Source organism: Arvicola amphibius, chromosome 10, assembly GCF_903992535.2.
Source record: "Arvicola amphibius chromosome 10, mArvAmp1.2, whole genome shotgun sequence".
NCBI classification, from domain to species: Eukaryota; Metazoa; Chordata; class Mammalia; order Rodentia; family Cricetidae; genus Arvicola; species Arvicola amphibius.
In genome coordinates, this window is record NC_052056.1 from 75,582,901 (window position 1) to 75,606,708 (window position 23,808).

General features: G+C 46.2%; 1 long non-coding RNA gene across 1 annotated transcript; it reads right to left on the reverse strand.

Annotated features, from left to right (window-relative positions):
• Window positions 1-3,209: 3,209 nt before the first annotated feature.
• On the reverse strand, window positions 3,210-7,339 carry LOC119825111. Its single transcript, XR_005287167.1, has 2 exons — window positions 4,630-7,339; window positions 3,210-3,858 (listed from the first exon to the last, which is right to left on the reverse strand). It is a non-coding gene; the product is annotated as an uncharacterized LOC119825111 (long non-coding RNA).
• Window positions 7,340-23,808: the final 16,469 nt, after the last annotated feature.

The following is a 23,808-nucleotide window of genomic DNA, read 5'->3' on the forward strand; positions in this document are numbered from 1 at the left end:
TTTTAAGATCTGCAATGTTAATCCCTGCAGCATTTGTGGGGTGGGCAGGGAGACTCAGGATTGTTTTTGGCTTTCTTTGGTCTTTTGTTGTTTCATATGAATTTTAGAATAGTTTTTTTTCTACTTCTGAGAAGAATGAGATAAGATTTTGATTGAGATTGCATTGAAGCTGTAAATAGCTTTTGGTAGAGTGGTCATTTTCACAGTGTTAATCCTATCAGTCCATGAACAGGGGGTGTCTTTCCATTCTCTAGTGTCTTTCTCTATCTCTTTCTTCAGAGTTTTAAAGTTCTCATTGCAGAGGTCCTTCACTTCCTAGGTTTATTCTTGGACATCTTATTTTCTTGAGGTTGTTGTGAATAGGAGTGTGCCCATGATCTCCTTCTCTGGATGTTTGATATTGGTGTACAGAGAAGCTATTGATTTCTGCAAGTTGATTATGTATCCTGCCACACTCCATTTGATAATCACTTCTAGAAGTTTTCTGGTGGAATTTTTGGGATCTCCAACAGAGAGGATCGTATTATCTTCAAACGAGGATAATGTGACTTCTTCATTCACTATTTGTACCCCTTTAATCTCTCTCTGGCCTTATTGCTCCAACTACTACCTCAAACACAGTGTTGAAAAGAAGTAGGAACAGTGGGCATCCCTGTCTCATCCCTGACATTTGTGGGGTTGCTTTAATCTTTTCTCTGTTTATGATGATACTGACTGTGGGTTTCTCATATGTTGAGATATGTTCTGTCTAGCCCTACATTATCCAAGACTGCTATAATGAAGACATGTTGGATTTTGTCATAGACTTTTTTCCTGCGTCTTTTGAGATGACCATGTAATTTTTGTCTTTAAGTTTATTTATATAGTTTATTACATTTATTCACTTGAGAATGTTGACTCATCCCTGCATTTTAGGGATAAAGCCAACTTGGTCGTGTTGTATAATATTTTAAATGTATGTCTACATTGTTTGCAAGTGTTTCTTCTTTTTGTTTGTTTTGTTTTTCGAGACAGGGTTTCTCTGTAGCTTTGGAGCCTGACCTGGAACTCACTCTGACCTCCAACTCACAGAGATCCGCCTGCCTCTGCCTCCCAAGTGCTGAGATTAAAGGCGTGTGCCAGCTCAGCTGTTTGCAAGTGTTTTATTCAGTATTTTTGAGGTTATATTCATCAGGGATATTGGCCTGTAGTTTTCTTTTCTTGTTATTGTGTCTTTACCTGCTTTGGTATTAGTGTTTATAGTGGCTTCATAGAAGTGAAATGTTCCTTTTATTTCTGGGTTTTTTTTTTTTGAATGGCTAAAGAAGAATTGACTGTAACTCTTTGAACATCTGGTAGGAGTCTACTGTGAACTATAAATCCATTCAAAACCTCAAATTCTCCAACAGATAGGTCTCCACTCCCCGTATCATATCTGACCACAATGAACTAAAACTTAAAACTGGCAGCAGAAAAACCGGTAGATGATCAAGAAACAAAATGCATCTGTCTGTTGCTTACAAGAAACACGTCTTTAATTGTAAAGATAGGCACTGCTTTAGAGTAAAGGTTAAGACAAAGAACTCTAATCAAAAGGAATCAGGAAGCAAGCAGGCATTGCTATTTTCATATGTGACAAAATAAAATTCAAACTAAAATTAATCAGAAGAGATGAAGAGAGACACTTCATCTAATCAAGGGCAGTGAATCAAGAAGACATCACTATCTTGATTTTGTTATTTTCGCTCTTGGCTGGGTTTGGATTTGGTTTCTTCTTGTTGTTATTATTATTATTTTGGTTTTTTGAGACAGGGTTTCTCTGTAGCTATGGAACCTGTCCTGGATCTTGCTCTGTAGACCAGACTGGCCTGTTGTTATTTTTATTTTATTGGTGCTTTGCCTGCATGTATGTCAGTGTGAAGGTGTTGGATCCTGGAGTTACAGACAGTTGTAAGCTGCCATGTGGGTGATGGGAATTGATCCTGGATCCCCTGGAAAAGCAGCCAGTGTTCTTAACCACTGAGCCATCTCTCCACTTCCCTTGTTCTTGTTTCTGTTCTTCTTCTTTTCAAATTTTGAGTTACATCATTAAGCCATTTATTTGCGATTGTTCTGATTTTTCACTTCTGTGTCCTAGAGCTCCTCCAGGTAATTCTCGTTGGCTGCCATTTCCACTGCTTTTGAAGAGAAGATACGGACTTGATCTTTTAAATTGCTGTCACCCTGCAATGAGATCTGAGCATGTGGCCCTCCTTTGTTAGTTTTAAGTTTGTTATAGATGGAGCAGGGTGGCAGAGAAGAGAGGGCATGGATGCAGGCTAGGTATAGAAGTTAGAAGTAGTTTGGGTAGTATTAAGGCAAGTAGGCAGAGCTTCCTGTTCCAGGCTAGGAATGTGTGGGTAGATAGAGGTGGGAGAGTTCTAGAGAATGGCAGAAAGGTAGGGAGGATCCTGGCCCAAACCTGGAGCTCCTCCGCACTGAAGGTAGAGAAGGTTAGACTAGGCTAGACCGTGGAGGAGGACACAGAACATCTGTAAACAGAGTGGAGTGGCGGAGGCAACACCTCTACCTTGTTTTGAAATCGGGCCTTTGCTGTGTTCTGCTGTCTGTGCCAGGCTAGCTGGTCTATGAGCTTCCAGGAGCTCTTTAGTCTCTACCTCTCTCTCATTATCCCATAGAAGCACTGGGATTACAGTTGTTCCCGCTGTGTATCGGTTTGGTTGGTTTTGGTTTTGGTTTTCAGAGACAGGGTTTCTCTGTGTAGCCCTGGCTGTCCTGGAATTCACTCTGCAGACCAGACTAGCCTCGAACTCAGAGATCTGCCTTCTTTTACCTCCAAAGTCCTGGCACTAAAGGTGTGTGACACCATGCCCAGCATGTCTTGTTTTTTAAAAACATTGGTGTTCAGGATTCTAACTCACACGTGCACAGAAAGCGCCTTTACTGCTGAGCCATCCCTCAACCACAATACCATATTTTCAGGCTTACAGAGAGACTGTATAATATTGTGGGGTGATGGATGCATGTGTTCAGTGAAACAATAGTGACCCCAGAACTAGGCCCACCCAAGTTTAGCCAACTGACATTTTTAGAAGCATTCAGAGCAACTCAGCAACACGAGAGCTGAACTCAGTGGCTGTTGTTGACATGAGTTCACCACAGCTCACAGGGTGTCGGTGCAAAGAAATGAACTGTCCAACCACCAGGTGAGTTTCACACAAGTGACCCCCTCAGATAGCTCCAGGCATCTTTAATTTACATATCAAAACACACATGTTTTCCATACTAAGAGATATGTTTTTCTTACCCTCCAACATTAACCTTCATCAAAAACAAATATGTCAAATATGTTTTTTTCTCCCAACTTTAACATCAAAACAACTTTTAAACCAAAAACAACACTTATCATTCTGCTAGTCTGGCCAAATATCGAGCAGGCACATCCTGTCTTTACAAAACTAAAAGGTGATAAACATAGGCACACAGTTTCAAGAACAACAATCCCATTCAAATCTTAACAAAGCATATTTACAGAAATAGGGGCAAATTGCTTCCGATCCTGTCAGCCCTGAATCAGACAGCTCTCGGGGTCTGGAGTGACAGCTGGCATCCCCAGACAAGAAACCTGAGAAACATCAGTTCCCAAAGACTTTAAGGGGAAAATAATTTAGAAAAAAAAATGTGATTTCAAAGACTGATCACATTTGTCCCACATGTGACTGACAAAGTAACACTAAAAACGACCAAGAGATTCATCAATATTACGAGAGGAAAGAGAGTGTGTAGGCCACATGGCCCCAGCAGTATTCAGCTCTGTCCCAAAGTCCTCTGGTCCTCACTGAGTGAGACTGTCCCATGGGCTTTGCCTCATCTGGAGACCTGTTGGACAAGCACTCAAATACTGGTCCAAATCTAGGCCACGCAGCTCCCAACAGGGTAAAGTGCTTGATTGGCAAGCATGAGGCCCTAAGTTCAACTCCCACAACCCACATGAAAAGCACACTGTGGTCTTGGTGTTGGGAAGGCGGAGGCAGGAGGCTCTGTGGGGCTCCCTGGTCAGCCGGCATAATTGGCAAGGGCCAGTGAGAGACCCTGTCTGAAAAGCAAGGTTTGACTATCCTGAAGACTGATATTCAAGCCTGACTTCCAGCCTCGGCATACATGCACACATGTGCACATGCACCCCCAACACCCACACAAAGGCTGATTCCCGGAGGTGGAGAGATGGCTAAGCAGTTAAAAGTGCTGGTTTCTTTGGCAGAAGACTGAGGTTTCCAGCACCACATGCTTGTTACAACCGTCCATTTAAAAAATGCTGCAAGATCCCCGGCGGGCCCACAGAGCAGCTAGTCCCAGGCAGAGACAGCTGCCGGACCCCGGAGTGGTTGCTGGTCCTAGCTAGGCGAGCGGCTGGGCAGGCTGGTCCCGCCATGCGGGCGGGTGTGAGCAGGCAGCAGGTAGAAGGAAGGCACATGGGCAGACATATCATATAGAATAGAATTGGATATTTATTACTTAGAGGAGAGAGAGTGTGGGGGAAGAAGAAGAGAAGAGGAGAGAGACATGTGCGTGCGCCACGAGGGGGGGGACAGTGAGAAATCTAAGATGGCGGGAGGAGGGCAGGAGTCGCAGGGAGTGGGCGTGGCTTACCCCTTAAAGAGACCAAAACCATAACAGTCCATTTCCTCCAGTTCCAGAGGATCCCAGCCCGCTGTCTTCCGGCCTCGGTGCTAAGTACATACATAGTGCACATACACACGTGTGGACAAAACACTTACACACAAAATAAAACGAATAAATTAATGTAAAAATACCCACTGACTCCTAAATCAATAGACCAATGGCAGGTGCCTACTGAGAGACCCAGGCCCCAGCAGATCTGTGATCCATAGCCCAAGCACAATCCATGAACACTCTGGCCAGTGAAAGAAACACACCCTGGATTTGGGACCTGAGCTAACAAAAGAAATACTTTATTCCTGAACCCAAAGCCAGAGAAAAAACACCCTGTGTCCGAAGCCAGAGCCAAAAGAACACATACCTTGCCCCTAGAATCAGACCCTGTTAAAGAAATTCGCCCTGGCTCTAAAATTGGAGCCTAAAAGCTAAAATGGACCAGAGAAAGAAACATAGTCTGGCCTTGAAATCAGAGCCATCTCTGCTCCTGACACAAAACAAACCAATCCCTGAGCAGGAAAAACTGACCAGTCTCTGAGTAGGGAATTAGTAACCTCTAGTCTAGAGACACCCCATAGACCTTAAGCTTAGGGAAGTAGTAACCCCTAACCTACAGATGTACCATAACCTTTTCTGGACCTTCGCCCAGAGTGGGCAGCCAATCACAAGCCTATAGACTTGGAATTCCCCAAGCCTTCCACTCTATAACACCCCCACCCCCTTACTACTGGGGTCTTTCCTGCTCTGCTCCTGTAGCTGCTATTATTGCTGTTGCAGCGACTGCTGCTGCCACTCAGGATGAAAGGAGGGACCTGAGTTAACTCTCAATAAAGGCTGTATGCTTTTGCACCAGATTCGGGCTCAGGGTGTTATTTCTGGACTTTGGCCATAACACCTACAGTATCAGCAAATTCTCAGGTAGAGGCAAGAGAATCACTTTATCCCAAGAGTTCAAAGTCAGCCTGAGCAACAGAGGAAGCACAACTCAGATACCACAGACAGAAAGCCCCTTTCTTTCTGTGTGTTCTCATCTGTGTCTCTTCCCTGTCTCTTCTAGAATTTCCAGGAACTTGATTTGCTGTTAGCATCCTTGCTGCCTGCTGTTTGATCTGACACGGCTGGTGGGTTTTTTTTTTTTTTTGATTGTTTCTTTTGTTTTGTTTTTGTGGTGTGTGTTAGTATTCGGGCATTATGCTGGCCTGCCCCCTGTCACCTGGCAGGTGCACTTGCCAGCACTCAGGCAGTACTCTGACCTGCTCAGGGTGCTGACAACATCATCAGCTATGAGGCTACAACTACATCCCCTCAAAAGAGGTGCCTTTTCTCCCCTCTCTGCCTCTCTGCCTGTTCCTCTTCTTCTTCTGCCACACCTGTCTCCAGAGGCTGGTCTTCCTCCTTCCCTTCCCCTTTCTCCAGTAAAATAACCTCCACGTGAGCCCTGTCACATAATGGCATCTTTCTTTCTCTCTCCCACTGTTTTATAAGTCATCATAGTGTGTCTTTCTGTCCTTTGGCCGTAGTCGATGCCTTAGAAGGGCCTTTTGTATACTGTGGTTTGAACACATCCGTCCACAGTGGTGCACCTGTTAAGTCTTCATGGTTCTGCATGGCAGGGCTGAGAGGTGGCTCCTAGCCAGAAGTCTTTAGGGGACCAGCCCAGGGCCTTTGTGAAGGCTTAATGTTGCTTCAAAGGAGCAAGTTTTTGGTCCCTCGGACTGGGCTAGTTACCACCATGAAACAAGGCTGCTCCTGTACTTTTTTTTTCAATTCATGAGCCCACATGTCCTGTCTCTTCCTATCACAAGCTGAAGCCACACGAGGTCTTCGATAGAAGCCAAGCACATTCTAAGGTCATACTCTTGGTCTTCTCAAACTTGAGCAAAAAAAAAATATTCTGTATAAATTAACAGGTCTCAGTCATCTTGTTTAAGCAACATAAAATAAAATAAAACATTGCATAAAGTCATTTAAGTGTGCAGTCTTTTTTTCTGACCCAGAGTACTTGACCTTTTGTGACCTTTCATATCTTGTAATTACAGCTGCATTTGAATTCATTTGTAATAGCCTGTGTTTCATCCCTACATGTCTCTTTCCATCTCCTTTTCTTAAACAGGATCTTACCATGTGGCCCTGACTGGCCTAGAACTCCCTATGTAGACCAGTCTAGCCTCAAACGCCTAGCGATCTGCCTACCTGCTTCCCGAGTGTTGGGATTAAAGGTAGGCCAACTCCATCTTCTTTTAAATTAATTGGTGTGTGTGTGTGTGTGTGTGTGTGTGTGTGTGTGTGTAGTGTTGTGTTTCCTATTGTCCTGTCTGTCCCACATCCTGTGTCTGTCACAGCTGTCACTCTACATAAATAAATAACTTATCAACTTGGTATCCTTGGCCCCTTCCCACTAAACACCAGAAACCTAGGGTTTTTAAACCCCATTACACACTGTTGCTTCCCACTGCTCTGTGCCTGGTGTGCAGAGTCCATGAGGAGGGTTGAGAGAGGATGCCCCCCTCCCACCACCCTACCCTCAGACTGTGGCCGCGCCCAACTTGCCAGACAGAGATCCCTGGAGCAGGAAGTCAGTATAAGCACAGGGCGGGCACCCTCAAGTTCCCAGGAGCTGGACCTCAGATCCTATCTGCTCTTTCTGCCTTTGTCCAGCCCTCAGGACTTGGCACCCAGACCTGGCCTGGGTCAGCATTGCCCAAACAAGGCAGAAGCCAGAGCTGGGCATCCAGGGCCAGGCCATACTGTGCCAGGAACATAAGGCCGTTCTCTCAGGCTTGCAACCCTCACCAGGATCTGATCTTGGAAACGGGGGCACCCTGGGATGGGGTGCGCCTCCCTTCTACCTTCTCTCCCTTCAGCTGTGGGGAGACCAGCAGGGCCTGGGCGCACACACACACCTATCCTTCATCTTACACGAAGATACACCCAAGATGGAGCCTCTAAAGCAGGCTCCTGGCCGGGCTCACCCGCAGCACTTTCTGTGGAGCAAGCCTCAAGTTGCCCAAAAGGCTGCCACTGCCCCACGCTTTGCTGACTTGTTCCCATTCCATTCCTCCTTGGGTAAAGGAGTCCCTACAGCCTAAAATGACAGAAAACAGGGCCACCCACCCAGGAAGCTGCGGAGCCAGCAAGAGAAATCAGCAGTTCTCAACCACCTAGCCAAGGAGGTGGAGACAGGCAGGGGGAGCATCTGGGCATGCGCAGCATCATGAACAGCACGGGAGTCAATGCAGTGGAGGACCGGAAAGGAGCTTAGGGGCCAAAGCCCCACAGAGACGGCTGCAGTGATGTGGCCGCTCCAGGCTGTGAGGAAAGAGGAAACCAAGTCACTGGAGGCTGTGCACTGTGAGATGGTCGGTCTCTGCCCAGTGGCAGTGGGCAGTGTTAAGAAGTAGTAGGACCTTTAAAGCTGGGCCTGGGGGAAGGTGGTCAGAACAGTGAGCGGTCTTGCCTTTGAAAGGCTTAAAGCGGTTGCCATGGGAACCCGAGAACAAGGCAAAGAGAGGCTTTAAAGCCTAAACCGCTCCTGACTTCTCATTTCACCTTCACTCCAGGACCTTGTGCTCACGCTCTCAACCCAGTGCGTTCTACAATCACGTGATTCCAAAGGCGCCCCTACCAGAGGCTCAGTCTGGGGGGCCACCTGACCTTGAAATTCTTGGAATTCTCACCTTTGGAAACTGTGAAATAAAGAATCCTTTCATTTTGAAGTGTTCCGTCCTATGTTGTTATAACAATAGGAAATAGACTAACATAGAACAGAGTTGGGAAGATATAGACAGACATAGATATGTATGTATAGGTGTATGTATGTATGTATGTATGTATGTATGTATATAAGGCTTGGTGGTACATACTTTTAGTCTCAGCACTCAGGAGGCAAAGGCAGGCAGGTCTCTGAGTTCAAGGCAAATCTGGTCTATGTAGTGAGTTCCAGGACAGCCAGGGCGGAATAATAGAGAGACCCTGTCTCAACAACGGCAAAAAACAAACCAACCCTAGAGGCTTCTGCCTCTGTTTAGGAAGAGAATATGCCCTTTTGCATTCTGTCCGGCGCTCAGCAGCGAACAGTCGAACAGTCAGGGTCTGAGTTTGATCCTCTCCACCAAAAACAAAACAACAAACCCCACACAGATGCAGGAATCTGTATTCCTAGAGTTTGGGAGGTGGAAGCAGAAGTTCAAGGCCAGCCTCAGCTTCTGAGGGAATTTGAGGACAACATGAACTATCTGAGACCCTGTCTCAAATAAAGAAAAATGACTAAAAGCCAACCAAGCAAACAAACAAACAAAACAAAATACAGAGGTGGGAGTGTGGCAGGGTTCAGAGCATCCAGGGCTGGGACCCAAGTCCTAGAGAACAGACAGAACCCATGTATTTACTTCCCTGTCTTCCCAAGCCCCGTTTAACACGAGTGAAGATATGGAGAGCTAGGAAGCACAGAGCAGTCAGAAAATAATTTTAAAGAATTATCAATAGACACTTTGAAGGAGTTTGAAGAGGGGTCAAACATCAATTCTGAGTGTGCAGATAATCTAGCTTCAGGTCAGGGTCCTAGAGCTTACTGCAAGCCTCCCCGTGGAGTTCCCTAGGAAAGACTAATGTCTACACTAATCAGCAGTGTCCTGTGATGTAGAAAGGTTTTAAACTCTGATGGGGTCCAATTTAGTCATGTGTGTATGTCTATGTGTCTGTGTGTCTCTCTGTGTGTCTGTGTGTCTGTGTGTGTCTCTCTGTGTGTCTGTGTGTGTCTGTGTGTGTCTGCCTGTGTCTCTGTGTGTTTGTCTCTGTGTGTGTTTCTTTTTGGGTGGGGTTGTGGTAGGGGAAGGTGACTAGCACAGGATCTTGTTGGTAGTTCAGGCTGCTTTGGAACTTGCTGTGATTTTCCTGCCTCAGTCTCCAAAGTACTCAATTTACAGGTCTGAGTTACATGCCTGGTTTTCCGGTTTTTGTTTTGGTTGAGGGTGGTTTGTTTGTTTGAGACAGGACAGGGTCTCACTACGTAGCTCTCTGGCTGTCCTGGAACTCACTGTGTAGATCATGCTGGCCTCTGCCTCCCAAATGCTGGGATTGTAAGGCTTGCACCACTATGGTAGCTTATAGTTTTTGTTTGTGTTTGGGGGGAAGACTTTTCACCCGCTGTGTGATTTTCCTAGGGAGACACAAACAAACCCCTACTTACCACAGACAGGCAATTAACTACAGACGGGAGAATCAACGCTCCCACATCTGGCTCGGCGAGTTTACCGGGTCACTTACAGAATCTGGCGACTGGAACGCAGTGGCATCACACCAAAGCCCACCCCAGTACAGGGTGCATCTCAGGAAAGCTGCATCTCTGCAGCTCCCTGCTCTGCAGCAGGCTCCCTCAGAGTCCCCCAGCAGTGGTTTGCAGTTTTCAAGCCCAGGGAAGGGGGGGGGGAGGGGCTGTGAATCTTGGAGGTAATTTCTGCCATCACCCTACTCTGCTCCCCAGGATTCTGAGCTTTCTGAGTCTATCCTTCCTCCCTTGCTCCAGGAGAGGGTGCTTCAGCATGGAGGAAACATCGCCTCTGCTCTAATGTGAGTTTTGCAGTTTAACTTTTGTATTTAGATACTTAGGCCACTTTTGGTTCCATTTGTTTTGCAGAAGATCAAAGGCATGCCAGGACAGGGTTCTACAGCTGAGCCACACAGCTGAATTGACTTTTATATATGTTCTGGGGTAAGGGTCCATGTTCTCTTTTTCTTGGCACGCAATATCATCATTGAAAAAAACTATTATTTCCCCACTAAATGTTCCAGGCAGCGTTGTCAAAATCAGCCAAAAAGTTCCCTATCTTAGGTTTTCAGTTCTGCTCCCTGAGTCTATGTTAATGCTCACACAAGAATTGCACAATCTTGTTACCGTCACTGTTTTCGTAAGTTATCAGATCAGGAGAGAACCTTTCAACATGGTTGTTTGCATAACTGTTTTGGTTTTTCTTTGTTGGTTCTGTGTGTGTGTGTGTGGTGCTGGAGTTGGATAAGAAGGGCAAGTGCTGGACCACGGGTCAGTATCTACAGTCCTTTTTATGTTGAAATAAGGCCTCATTAACTTGCCCAGGCTGACCTCAAACTCATTCTGTAACCCAGGAACTTCTAGGATTTATGATTTCCCTGCTTTGATTTGAGTATCTGGGATTAAAGGCCCTGCCCAATTCCATATGAAACTTAGAATAACCTTGTTATGATTTGCCTGTGGGTCCCAGAGAGAGAAGGGGGGGCGGAGAAGTGGGGAGAGAGGCAGAAGCAAAGCTGCCTCTCTGAGAGAAAGATGGAAAAGAGAGCTTGCTCAGGCCGGAAGCTGAAGATCAGCCTGCCTCAGCTGATGGGGGAGGGAGTGGGTGTGGCTTGTACGAACAATCATAACAAACCTTACCCTTTTCTATCTTTCAAATGCAGTGTAAATAAGGATCGCATTTAATATGAAGGGGTTATTTATTTATTTATTTATCTATCTATTTTGGTGCTTTAAGACAGGGTTTCTCTGTCTAACAGCGCTGGCTGTCCTGGAACTCACTTTTTAGACCAGGCTGGCCTCGAACTCACAGAGATCCACCTGCCTCTGTCTCCTGAGGGCTGAAATTAAAGGCCTGCGCCCCCACTGCCCAGCTAATTTGAAGATCTTGAGAGTAAATCTCCTAGTCCTTGGACACAGGGCAGCCCTCCTTTTGTGCTTTAGTGCCATTTATTTCTATGTGTTCACAAAGTTCTGGTTTGATACCAGAACTTTTTTTTTTTTTTTTTTGTGGAGTCTATGAGTGTGGTCGATTCCATTTCTCGGCTCACGTAGGCTTAACCCAGAGAACTAGGACCTCGGAAACTCAAAACCCATCCAGGTCACTCTGAGCCAGTGACTTCCAGGATCTTAAATGACTGGACCCCTTAGGTGCCTGGCATTGGCTCCTCCCTCCTCCAGAGATGGAGTGGGGGAGGTGCTTGATTATCAGCCATAAGTGAGACAAAACAAACAACTTTAAACAGGTTGCCATGTGGGGTTTGGCAATTCGGGAAAAACCAGGTTTGAATTCTTCATAGCAATAGGAGGCTAGCCGAGAGTAGACATAGCTCCGAAAGGTGTGACAGCTCTCTTGGGTCTCCCAAACAGCTGTCTGTTCGCTGTGGGCTTTCCTAGGCATCCTTACCAGACTGAGGAGGCTCTCTTCTGTTCCTAGTTGGTTGCATGTTTTATCATGAAGGGGAATTTTATTTTGTCAAATGTTTCTGTGTTAACTTTTTTCCAAATTTATATAAATGATTTTATGGTTCCTTTTCTTTTTAAAAAAATATGATTTATTTATTTACCTGAGTTAGGATTTTACTGTGTAGCTTTGGCTGGCCTAGAACTGCCTGTATAAACCAGGCTGGCCTTGAATTTACAGAAATCCACCTGTATTGTCTGTCTCCCAAATGCTGGGATTAAAGTCAAGCACTACCAGCCTTGGGTTTTTGGGGATTTTTATTTTTTTTGCTTGTTTGTTTTTTTCAGACAAGGTTTCTGTGTGTGACCTTCGCTGTCCTGGAACTCACTCTGTAGACCAGGCTGTCCTCAAACTCACAGAGATCCACCTGTCTTTGCCTCCTGAATGTTGAGATTAAAGATTTGTGCCACCACTGCCCGGCTAACCCAGCCTTGTTTTTATTTTTGATTATACTCACCCATGAGCATCTCTCTCTCTCTCTCTCTCTCTCTCTCTCTCTCTCTCTCTCTCTCTCTCTGTGTGTGTGTGTGTGTGTGTGTGTGTATGTGTGTGTGTGTGTATTAGGTTGCATATGCCCTCACAGACCAGAAAGGGCATCAGAGCCTCTGGAACTGGAATTACAGGCAGTGGTGTAACTGAACGTGGGTCTTCTGCAAGAGCAGTAGTGCTCTTAGCTGCTGCATCAGCTCTCCAGACCCCCTTTTCTTTATTTTAATAATGCAATGTGTTGATTGCTTAATTAAATTAAACTAACTTTTTATTCCTGGGACAAATCTTGCTTGACTATAGGTTTGATTTGTTGGTCAGTTGTTGAGGGTTTTGTTTCTATGCTTATGAGGGATATTGGCTTGTATTTTTTTTATGTTTTGTCTTTGACATAACTTTACATTGGATTCACAAAACAAAGTTGCAAATGTTCACTCTATATTGAAAATATTTGAGAAATTACATGGCAAATCTTTAAGGATCTGGCAGAGTTTGATAATCCATCTGTGGTCTTGAGGGGTTTGTGCTAGAAAATATTGGGGCTTGCTTCGTTTTTTAAAACAATGTCTCTGTGTGTGGTTCTGGCTGTCCTGGAACTTGCTGTGAAGATCAGGCTGGCCTTGAACTCAAAGAGATTCACCTGCCTGTTTCCAGAGTGCTGGGATCAAAGGCACTTGTACCACAACACCCAACTGTGAAAGGTTTTTCCTGAGTCAATCCATGTGTGGGGCAGCAAAGCTGCATGGCTTCCTGTGGACCAGCTACCAGCCTGCCTTCCCCTTGGTGATGTAATAGGGACCCCTTTCTTGTGACTCGCAGCAAATAGCAGGGCCACCAGCTGAGCCTTCTTGTTCTTCTCCCAGTTGGTGAAGGATTGACCCTGGCTTCAAGAACAGGGTCTCTTAGAGGGGACATCCCCTCTGCCAGGAGCCTTCTCCTATGCACGGGCTAAGGGCCTCCGCTTCATCTCTTTATCTCTGGCCTGTAGCTGTGGCAAAGCTAAGCAGGTGAGTGCTGTGTGACAGTCCAGGGCCTGGGGGACTGGCAGAGCAGGGTGAGGTCTCTCTCGAGATGACTAGCCTGTCCGGTGCGCAGATCTCAGGCCTCTTCTCAGAGCGTTGGCCGCGTTGACTTCGCACTGCTTCACAGCGTCAGGGCAGAGCCCCTCTTCCTTGGGCCCTCTTTCCTTTTGACATCTTACTTGGCTCAGCTGGGAAAATCTTGTCTGCTCCACCGCAAACAGTGGAGCGCTCTAAACTCTGAAGACATTAACAAAAATCCTCAGAACCAACTTTTTGTTACAACTATGGAAATGAATTAAGGAAAAGGAGGGAAACGGTACAAGAAAGATGGCTGGTCCTCAGTATGTAATAATGAACTCACTATCTAGATTTCATAAGTTTTGAGGTGCTAGTAGAATAAGTTCTAGAAAGGCTGGAGAGACGCTCAGCGGCTGAGAGTGTTCACTGCTCTTCAGGGGACCAGGTTCAGTTCCCAGGACCCATGTCAGGTGCCGCCTGAACTCCAGCTCTGGAGATTTTAGAGTCTCTGGTCTCTGGAGGAACCTGCACTCACACATGCAATCCTGTACACATGAACCAAAATAAAAAAATTAATTATTTTTGATGAAATATCAAGATTCTCAGAAAGCAAAGGTGCTTGCTGTCAAGGCTGATGACCAGAATTTGATTCCTAGGACCCCATGGCGGAAGGACAGAACTGACCGGACTTCTACATGAACTTAACGGCCTGTGTGCCCACAAAAGTAAACAAATGCTTTTGAAGACAAAAGGTAACACAATGTCGAGTACAGTTTGTTTGAGTGGAAAGTCCTCTCAAGTCCCTTCCCTGGGAGTTGCTGCAGTCCAGACTCCACCTCCGAGAAGGCCAGCTAAATGGTGACCCCTCCTCAGAGAGGTTTGAGACCCCTCCCACAGGCTATTTAAACTTCCCCCAGAGAACAAATGCATGATTTTCAGGTCTTCCTTCCCATCTCCTCTCTGGGAGCTGGAAGGCCACTGGGGAGTGCTGGCATTCATTAAATCTGAGCTTTTTCTAATTCGGTTTAATTTGGTCTGATTTAGATTATTGCGTCGGTGGAGAGATTTATGCTTACAGGTGGTACCATGCCATGGACTGCAATCCAGATAGAGAGAAAAAGAAAATAGACTGGAGAGATGGCTCATCAGGTAAGAGCACTGGCTGCTCTTGCAGAGGACCTGGATTTAATTCCCAGCACCCACATGGTGGCTCACAACTGTCTGTAACTCCAGTTCCAGGAGATACGATGTCTCTTCTGACCTCAGAAGGCACTGCATGCACATGGTACATGTACATGCATTCAGGCTCACACACAAACTTTAATAAACAAACATTTTTAAAAGACAAAATAGAAGAAAGCTAAATGAGCATCAAAACCATACAAAAATTTGTTCATACATAATTTTGTTCTTAAAAAGATAGTAGCTGGGCAGCTGTGCGTAGCTGCACGGAGACTCACGGAACACGTGTGACCAGGGCGGTGGGTGAACAGGCGGTGCAGCGGTGGGTTAACGGCACAGACACAGAAAATAGACATAAAGCTTTATTAAAGGAGAGAGGGAGAGGGAGAGGGAGAGGGAGAGGGAGAGGGAGAGAGAGAGAGAGAGAGAGAAGGGGGAAGAGAGGCAGAAGCGAAGCTGCCTCTCTGAGAGGAAGATGGAAAAGAGAATGAGCTCAGGCCAGAAGCTGAAGATCAGCCTGCCTCAGCGGGTGGGGAGGGAATGGACGTGGCTTGTCTCTTAAAGGGACAGGGACCAAAACCATAACACCTAATGCTTGTTGCTTCTTGCTATAAAAGGGGGGAGTTTGGGCTGGAGAGATGGCTCAGAGGTTAAGAGCATTGCCTGCTCTTCCAGTGGTCCTGAGTTCAATTCCCAGCAACCATATGGTGGCTCACAACCATCTGTAATGAGTTCTGGCGCCCTCTTCTGGCCTGCAGGCAGACATGGAGGCAGAATATTGTATACATAATAAATAAAATCTTTAAAAAAAAGAAAGGGAAGAAGGCAAAAGACTTAACATGATACAAAGGATAATTAAAACAGTTACTTGCTTCAATAATTTGAGATATCAAGTCATTAGCATTCTGTTTTCAGGCGGTGAACCCACCCTAGAACAAGTATCCTGAAGGTAGCCACTCCAAGGTCAGACCTCCTGTTTCAAAAGAAGGAGCAGAAGAATGGCCGAATATCTCAACCTTTGGTCAGGATGGAGAGGATCTATCTATATGGGCCATCTTCCATCAAAAAGACCAAGTAACAACACCCTAGGTCAGGGTGTGTAGCCACACTTGTTGTCAACAACTTTGAATAAGCTAAAACTCTCTGACCTTTAGACAAGGTGGAAATAGGCTCACATTTCTGGGTCTCCATAAAGTTTCAGGAAAGCCAGGGCTACACAGTGAAACCCTGTCTTGAAAAAGCAAAAGGGGGGGGGTACAAATGTCAGCCCATCCTCTCTGACCCACAGCTTGACAGTCAGCATACTGACACAACACACACACACACACACACACACACACACACATACACACACACACACTTACCCTCAGCACTCAATTGACACCCTCCTATAGCTGGCTCAATATCCTGCCTGTTTGGGTGGAAGCCTCACCCCAGCCTCTGGCAGCCAAATACACAAAGAGTAATGCTTGTGTTCATGCTTCCTCCCAGTCCTTGGCATCCATATGTCCAAAGAGTCCGGAATGTTCGGGACTTTCCCCTGGGTGTTGTTTTAGTCCAGACTCCACCCCCAAGAAATCCCACCAAATGATGACCCTTCCCCAGAGATACTTAAGACCACTCCTACAGGGTATTTAAACTGTGCCCCATAGGACAAACACGTGGTTTTCCAGTCTTCCTTCCCCAGCTCCTCTCTGAGGGGCTGGAGATCCATCCAGGAACATTGGTATTTTTTTTTAAGATTTATTTATTAATTGTGTATAAGTATTCTCAGTATTCTGTCTGCATGTATGCCTGCGAACCAGAAGAGGGCACCAGATCTTATTACAGATGGTTGTGAGCCACCATGTGGTTGCTGGGAATTGAACTCAGGACCTTTGGAAGAGCAAGCAGTGCTCTTAACCACTGAGCCATCTCTCCAGCCCGCATTGGTATTTTTTAAATCTAAGCTTTTTCTAACTTGATTTGATTTGGTCTGATTCACATTATTGCGTCTGTGGAGAGGCTTACCAGGGTGCAGAAATGTTTCACTGCTACCTAGCACTACCTCCCCGACTTAGGGCTGCACAGACAGTGGAGGGGGGCTCAGCCCACACATCTTTCACCTGAGATCCTGCATGGGACCTGAGACCCACATGGCTAAGCCGTAACCTAAGGTTGTGGCAAGAGTGGCAGGGAGTCAGGCCAAGCGCTAGAGCAGAGGCCTGTGGGTAAGCTGGTGCCTGCCACTTGGGTTGGTCAACCCAGGCAGCCAGGCATACAGCTGCCATCAAGACAGCAGCCCAGCTTGCCTCGGCTGTGGAAAGAGGATATTGCAGTCCACCAAGTACGGAGGGCCCCAAGTGTGCTGGAGCTGGCTGGCCTGCAGTCCACTTGGGAAACCACTCCCTGTCTTCAAGTCCCACGTTCCCCTGCCAAATGCTAAGTGCCATGGAGAAATGAGATTTCTAATGGGCAAGTCTACATCCAGAGTGGCATAGGGCCAGGCACGGCATATCCCTGGAGGTCTTTATTCCTATTGTTAAGATGAGGAGGGCGCACAGCGAACAAGTTGAACTCTGCAGATTATTAAATTGAAGGAAACGGATGGCCACTTGAGTGACTCGTTGCATGCACTTGCTTTGGGTGCTGCAGTGGAGTGCCAGGAGGGCTGGGGTAAAAGTGCAATGACTAACAGTTCTTAAAGAGGCTTGGGGTCAGCATGGAGGTAAGGTGTAGATCTGCGTGGGAGGAGGAGCTGTGACTCACGCTTCCTCAAGAGATTTCTCAGCTTGATATGTACTGTGTGCTGTGTGTGTGTGGTGTATATGATGTGTATGTCATATGTGTAATGCTTGTAATGTATGTGTTGTGTGTGTATGATGTGTGTGTAATAATGTGATGTATATGTAATGTGTGTAATGTGTGTGTATGTGTGTGATGTGTATGTAGTGTGTATATGTGTGAGATGTGTGTAATATTGTGATGTGTGTGTAATATGTGTGTATGTGTAATATGTGTGGTGTGTAGTATGTGTGTAATATATGAGATGTGTGCGTATTATTGTGAATTATAATGTGTATGATACATGTAACGTGTATGATGTGTGTGATATGATACAATGTGTGTTTGTGTGTAATATGTGTGATATATAGGTAGTGTTTGTAATTTGTGTGATGTACATGTAATGTGTGTGTGTGTGTGTGTGTGTGTGTGTGAGATTGTAGTAGGAGGCTGCTTGTTTGTTCCCAGCTGCTCAGCCCCAAAATAACCACACAGAAACTCTATTAATTAAATCACTGCTTGGCCTATTAGCTCTAGCTTCTTATCAGCTAGCTCTTACATCTTAATTTAACTCATTTCTAGTAATCTGTGTATCGCCACGTAGCTGTGGCTTACCAGCAAGGTTTGATCCATTGTCTGTCTCTGGCAGGGCTACATGGCTTTGCCTTAACTCTGCCTTCTTTCTCCCAGCATTAAGTTTAGTTTTCCCTGCCTAACTCTACTCTACTCTATCACAGGCCAAGGCAGATTCTTTATTCACTAACCAGTAAGAGCAACTCATACACAGAGGAGCTCCCACACCATGAGATGTGTGAGTGGATGTGGGCATTAGCATGCCAAGGCACATGTGGAGACTTTTAGAGTCTGTTTTCTTCCTCTCTGGTGGGTTCTGGGGCTTGAACTTGGGTTACAAACTTGCCAGACGTGTGGTTTTGTGCACCAAACCATCTTACTGACACTAATTTGATCTTGAAGAATGAGATGGGAGTGGGGTGCTCCTTGCAAAGGGGATGTCTGAAAAGTCTGCACAGGGCTTGCATGTGCCGGGACAGCCTGGGAACAGCTGCTGGAACAGTTTGGGAGCTGTAAGAAGGCAAGAAGTGGGAAGCAGTGTCAAAGGCCATGGGTGTTCCCTCACCTGCAGACATGGGAAGCGTGTGAGCAGAGGGTATGTAGGCTCGGTCTTACGGGAGATGTGTGCTTCAATGAAGTCACTAGGTCAGGAACCAGACAGGAACTGGAATTGTGCTCAGCAAATATTAGAGGAAGAAGGCCTAAGTCAGACTTCCAGAAATAAAAAGGGCCTGAGCAAACCTGGAGGGTGGAGGGGAGTGAGAAGGAAGCCGAGTTCCAGAGAAATTTGAGATCGTCATTGCCAGGCCTGGTGGCTCCAGGTTAAAGTGGAGTCTGGGGTGAAACACCTGCTGTGATCATCAAGACGGCTGAGCTCCTATCTGGAGCAGACCTGGCACCAAGTGCATGCCTCAGAGATAGGAAAACAAAGGGTCTAGAGTTTGCTCATTACTGAGTGTCACAGGCAGGCGCATATCCAGATAATTTTATCTTTAGTGCACAGAATACCTTCCATCTAATTCCAGGTATCTTCTATCTTTGCTTAGGACAGAGTGTAAGTGAAGGGAGGTAGGGTTTCCTGAAGAAGGAAGCCCTGGACTTCAAGGCAATGGGGGCCCCAGGTGCAGAAAGTGTACGAACTGATGGCCAAAGACGTTGTGAATGGCTCCAAGGACAAGAAATACCTGTCTCTCTGTCTTTCTGTCTCTGTCTCCCCATCCCCTCCCCCCTTTCTCTCAACAGGCTCCCACTGTGTAGCTCTGAGGTTGGTCTGGAACTTGCTATAAAGACCAGATCAGACTGAATTCAGAGATCTTCCTGCCTCTGCTTCCTGAGTGCTGGGGTTAAAGGTATACACCACCACATGTGATGCTCCCATCCCAGAAAAGGTTATTTTATTCTTTGACTATGGATGCTTTGCATATATGTCCACACACCATGTACATGCAATGCCCGCGGAAGCCAGAAGAGGGTGTCAGATTTTCTGGTACTGGAATTACAGTTATGCCCTGCCTTGTGGATGCTGGGAAATAAACCTGGGTCCTCTGCTGAGCCATCTCTTCAGCACTCACAGGTTAATGTTGTTGGTGTTGTTGTTCTTTTTGTTTTTCAAGACAAAGTTTATCTGTGTAACAGTCCTGGCTGTCCTAGAAGTTGCTTTGTAGACCAGGCTGGCCTCAAACTCACAGAAAACCCTCTGCTGTTGCCTCCTGAGTGTGGGAACTAAAGGTGTACACCACCACTGCCCAGCTGCATCTTCTTGATTAGCCCACATAACTTCCCATGTGTTCAGTGTGGTCACTCGTTTCCACCAACAGTCAGAGGGAATTGGATGCAAGGTGGTCTAAGGTAAACAGAAGTGTGGAGAGCTGGGCAAGGTGGACCACGAACAGGTACAACACGCAGCGGCAAAAGAGTCTGGTCGGAAAAGCTGCTCGCCTCATGGCAAACAGAGTGTGGAGGTTTGAATAAGAAAGGCCCCTTTAGGCTCATGTTTGAATGTTTGAGCTCCACATGGTGGAACTATTTGGGAAGGATTAGGAGGTGTGGCCTTGTTAGAGGATGTGTGTCATTTGGGGGAGTGGCTTTGAGGTTTCAAAAGACTCATACCATTCCCAGGGTCTACCTCATGGTTGTGTCTCAAGATGAGCACCCTCAGTTACTGCTACAGTGCCCTGCCCGCTGCCACGAACTCCACCATGGTGGTCATGAACTCCAACCCCTCTAACCATGAGTTCCAAGTTAAACACTTTCTTTTATAAAGTGCTTTGATCAGTGTGTTTTGTCACCACAATGGAAACATCATTAAGAAAGACAGGGAACAGTCAAAGGCAAAGAACTCTTAAAGGCAAGTCCCCACCAGCCTTCCTCCAGCTCTCCTCTGGCTCCTATACAGGAGGCCATGAATATGAATCCAAGACAGAACTCTCATGATCCATTCACCTCTCAATGGCTGGGTCACCATTTGAGTCTCTGAAGACCCTTCGCATCCAACCACAGTGGCGGGGCAGGGGTAAGAATGTTAGAGTAAGTAAGGTAACTTATCTCAAGATCATTTAGTTAGAGAGAGGCAGAACCAGGTTTTGAACTTGATCCATAATGCTTAGAAGCTAAGTCCTTGACTGCCAGACATATTCTTCCCCTATTTTATTTGTCTGATATCTCACTGGATCAGCTATAATTCAACAATCTAAACTCAAGTCTTGATGTTAGAGTAAAATAATTCACACAAGAAAAAAGCCAATTAAGAGTACAAGAGTCAGTCAGATAGGGGTGGAGAGATAACTCTGTAGTTAAGAGTATTGACTCCTCTTCCAGAGGTCCTTCCCAGCAACCACACAGCGGCTCACAACCATCTCTAATAGCATCTGATGCCATCTTCTAGCATGCAGGGCTACATGCAGACAGAGTACTCGTATACATAAAAGAGAGTCAGCCAGGCAGAGTGGTACACGTCTTTAATCCCAGCACTTGGGAGGCAGAGGCAAGCAGATCTCTGTGAGTTTGAGGCCAGCCTGGTCTACAGAGAGAGTTTCAAGACAGTCACAGCTATGAACAGAAATGCTAGCTCAAAAAAAAGAAAGAAAGAAAGAAAAAGAAAAGAAAAAGACAGGAAGGAAGGAAGGAAGGAAGGAAGGAAGGAAGGAAGGAAGGAAGGAAGGAAGAAAGAAAGGAAGAGTATAAGAATCACTTAATTTTTGTTTGCCGCGCACTGCACCCCCGTGTCTGTGCTCCGTGCGCTTGAACCCAGTAACCGAGCTTCGGGCAAGGGACTGGAGGTTAAAATACATAGACACACACAGACAGAGAGACAGCAACACAGGTCATCCTTGAATTCCCCAAGAATGCCCCCTTTATTGTGTTCAGGGGCAGATTTTTTTTTTATTAAAAATTTCCGCCTCCTCCAGAGAGCAGTAAGGGTTCCCTGCAGGGGCAGATTATATAGAGATAGCCACGCCCCAGCCAAACCCACCAGAAACCATTCTCCTGCCATCAGGAACTCCTGAAGGTCTCGTGCTCAGAGCAGCTGCAGGCACTCAGATCAGGGGATTACAAGAAATTCAAGATCTGGGGTTTCATTGCTCCCAACATTTGGGCAGCAACCAAGAGTGACCTAATGCCTCAGAAAAATCTCTTAGTGTCAAAGCTCCAGAGTACAGCATTTTTAAAGGCAAAACCCACAAAAACCAGAATTACATTAATTTAAGGTGAGGGTCAAACTAACCTTGTGACATTTGTGTCTGGCAGAACATAGTATGTATTTCAGATAAATATAACAATTTTGGTTTACACCTTTTTCAGTTATTTCACTTTATGTTTAGATTACACCAACATTAATTATTTTGATTAATATATCTGGGCCATGGTCAGGGTCATGGAAATCACAAATGGGTTGCCAGAACAGACATGGCTGTTGTGTGGGTAGCCAACTGAGAGACACATAAACAGACACAAAATGGAGTCTGGACAAGACGGTGTTACCTTAGTCACTTCAAGAGTAACACTAAAAGAAGGTTGAGGGAAAATTTCTGGCTAAGAGAATAGAATCCCCGGCCTCAGCTGAGGCAGGTCAAGTTAGGCTAGTCACGTGGCCAGGCTAAAGGAGCACTCTTAGGAAGACAGGCTCGCCTCTGCCAGGCTAACCAGTCCTTTAGTGAGACATTTAGTGAGACATTGTAACTTCCCTTCCAGCCTCCTCACCCCCAGCGCGGTAGATTACCAGGCTCCAGCTGCACTACTTCATAGATCGTCCAGCTTTTCCAGATTATCTGGTTCACTGTATCTCCTCCTTCTCTTCCTTCCTGCTGTGTTCTAAGCATGCTTTCCCTAACACTTTGAACTTCTTTTCTCCAAAGCAGCTCTGCCAACACGCCCGTGCAGCTGCCTGCTGCTGTGTGATAGACTTCATGCCTTCTCTCCTCCGTTCTCTGGAGGCTGCTGAGAGGTACAGTTTGTCTGACTTGGGCCTTTTCCTTTCAACTCTAAGAAAATGGTACTGGAGTTTTTGTTCCCCCAAAAGGGACCCCTAAATTCCCCCAGTATCTCCTGGCACTGAGAAGAAACGCCGCCTTCAAATTACAGTGGCATGCCTTTATACACCTTCTCTTTCACCTCTTGCTCGTGGTGTGCAAACGAGAGTTCGTTTTCTCCTCCATTTAACTGAAGCAGGGGTGTGCGAGAGGGGACTGTGCTACTTTGAGCTGAGGGAGTGCTTAGCCTGGCCTCTGCCCTCAGGAGGACAGCATGCCAGGCTTGTGGCGGTGACCATACAACACGGGTAGCAGAGGAAGGAGCAAGAATGGCAGCTGGAGAGGGACAGCCCAGCGTGTGCGTGGATTAATACTTCTTGACACTCAGTGCTAGCCAAAGACCAAGAAGTGATGGGTTTTCTACGTTAATATTTCTTTTTGTAAAGAATGAGACTCGGTAGCATTGGGGCCTTCAGATTTCTCAGTCTTTGCTGCCTCTCTTTCCCCCAGCCTCATATCCTGCATGACTGTCACTTGATCCTCTGACTCTTAGGATTCTTGAGTCCCACATGGCCTAGCTACAACACAGGTGGCCAATTTGGAGGAGGGTATGATACCCCTTGCAAGAGGAAGACAAGTACACGGGGCTCAGAGGTAGCTGGTTTAGCGTGGACGGAGGAACCTGTGTCCTATAGGGACAGGCTTTGGTCCTCTCTGCAGCGTATTTTCTAAGATTCCTTATAGGTTCATCTGGCTTTTGTTTGGTTTTGATTTTACCAAGATAAAGGCTTACAGTGTAGCCCAGGCTGGCCTGTGAGTGATGTGTAGCCCAGGCTGACCTCAGACTTGCAGCACTCCTCTGGCCTCTACCACAAGTGCTGGGATTACATTGTACGCTACCATGCTCGGCTTGATCAGGTCGTCTGGCCAAATGAGAACATTAGTGATGGTTGTATGACTGGACTGACAAATGAACAAACCACTGGCTGTCACAGATGCCTGACTTCATTGTTCTGTTTGTTTCCTGCGGGTACTGGGACTCAGAAGTCTGGGTGTCGCACTTCTAGTCGGGTATTCCATGCTAGCCTCTGCCCTCGCCCATGGGTCTGGATATATGACTCTTCTGTGTGGAGAACCTTTCAGATGCTATAAAATGTTCGTGTATTTGTTTAGTGCGTCTTTGTGTGCACACCACAGTGCTCATGTGGAGCCCAAAGGACTACTTACAGGAATTGGTTCTTTCCTGCCATCCCTGGTTCCAGGGATGAACTCGCGCCCCCAGGCCTAGTGACAAGTACTTCTTACCCACTAAACCACTTCAGCAGCCCTCAGACACTTTTATATTGGCTATTAAGAAGTTCTGGCTACAATGCTTGCCTAGCAGGCTCAGTACTATATAAATCTGGTACA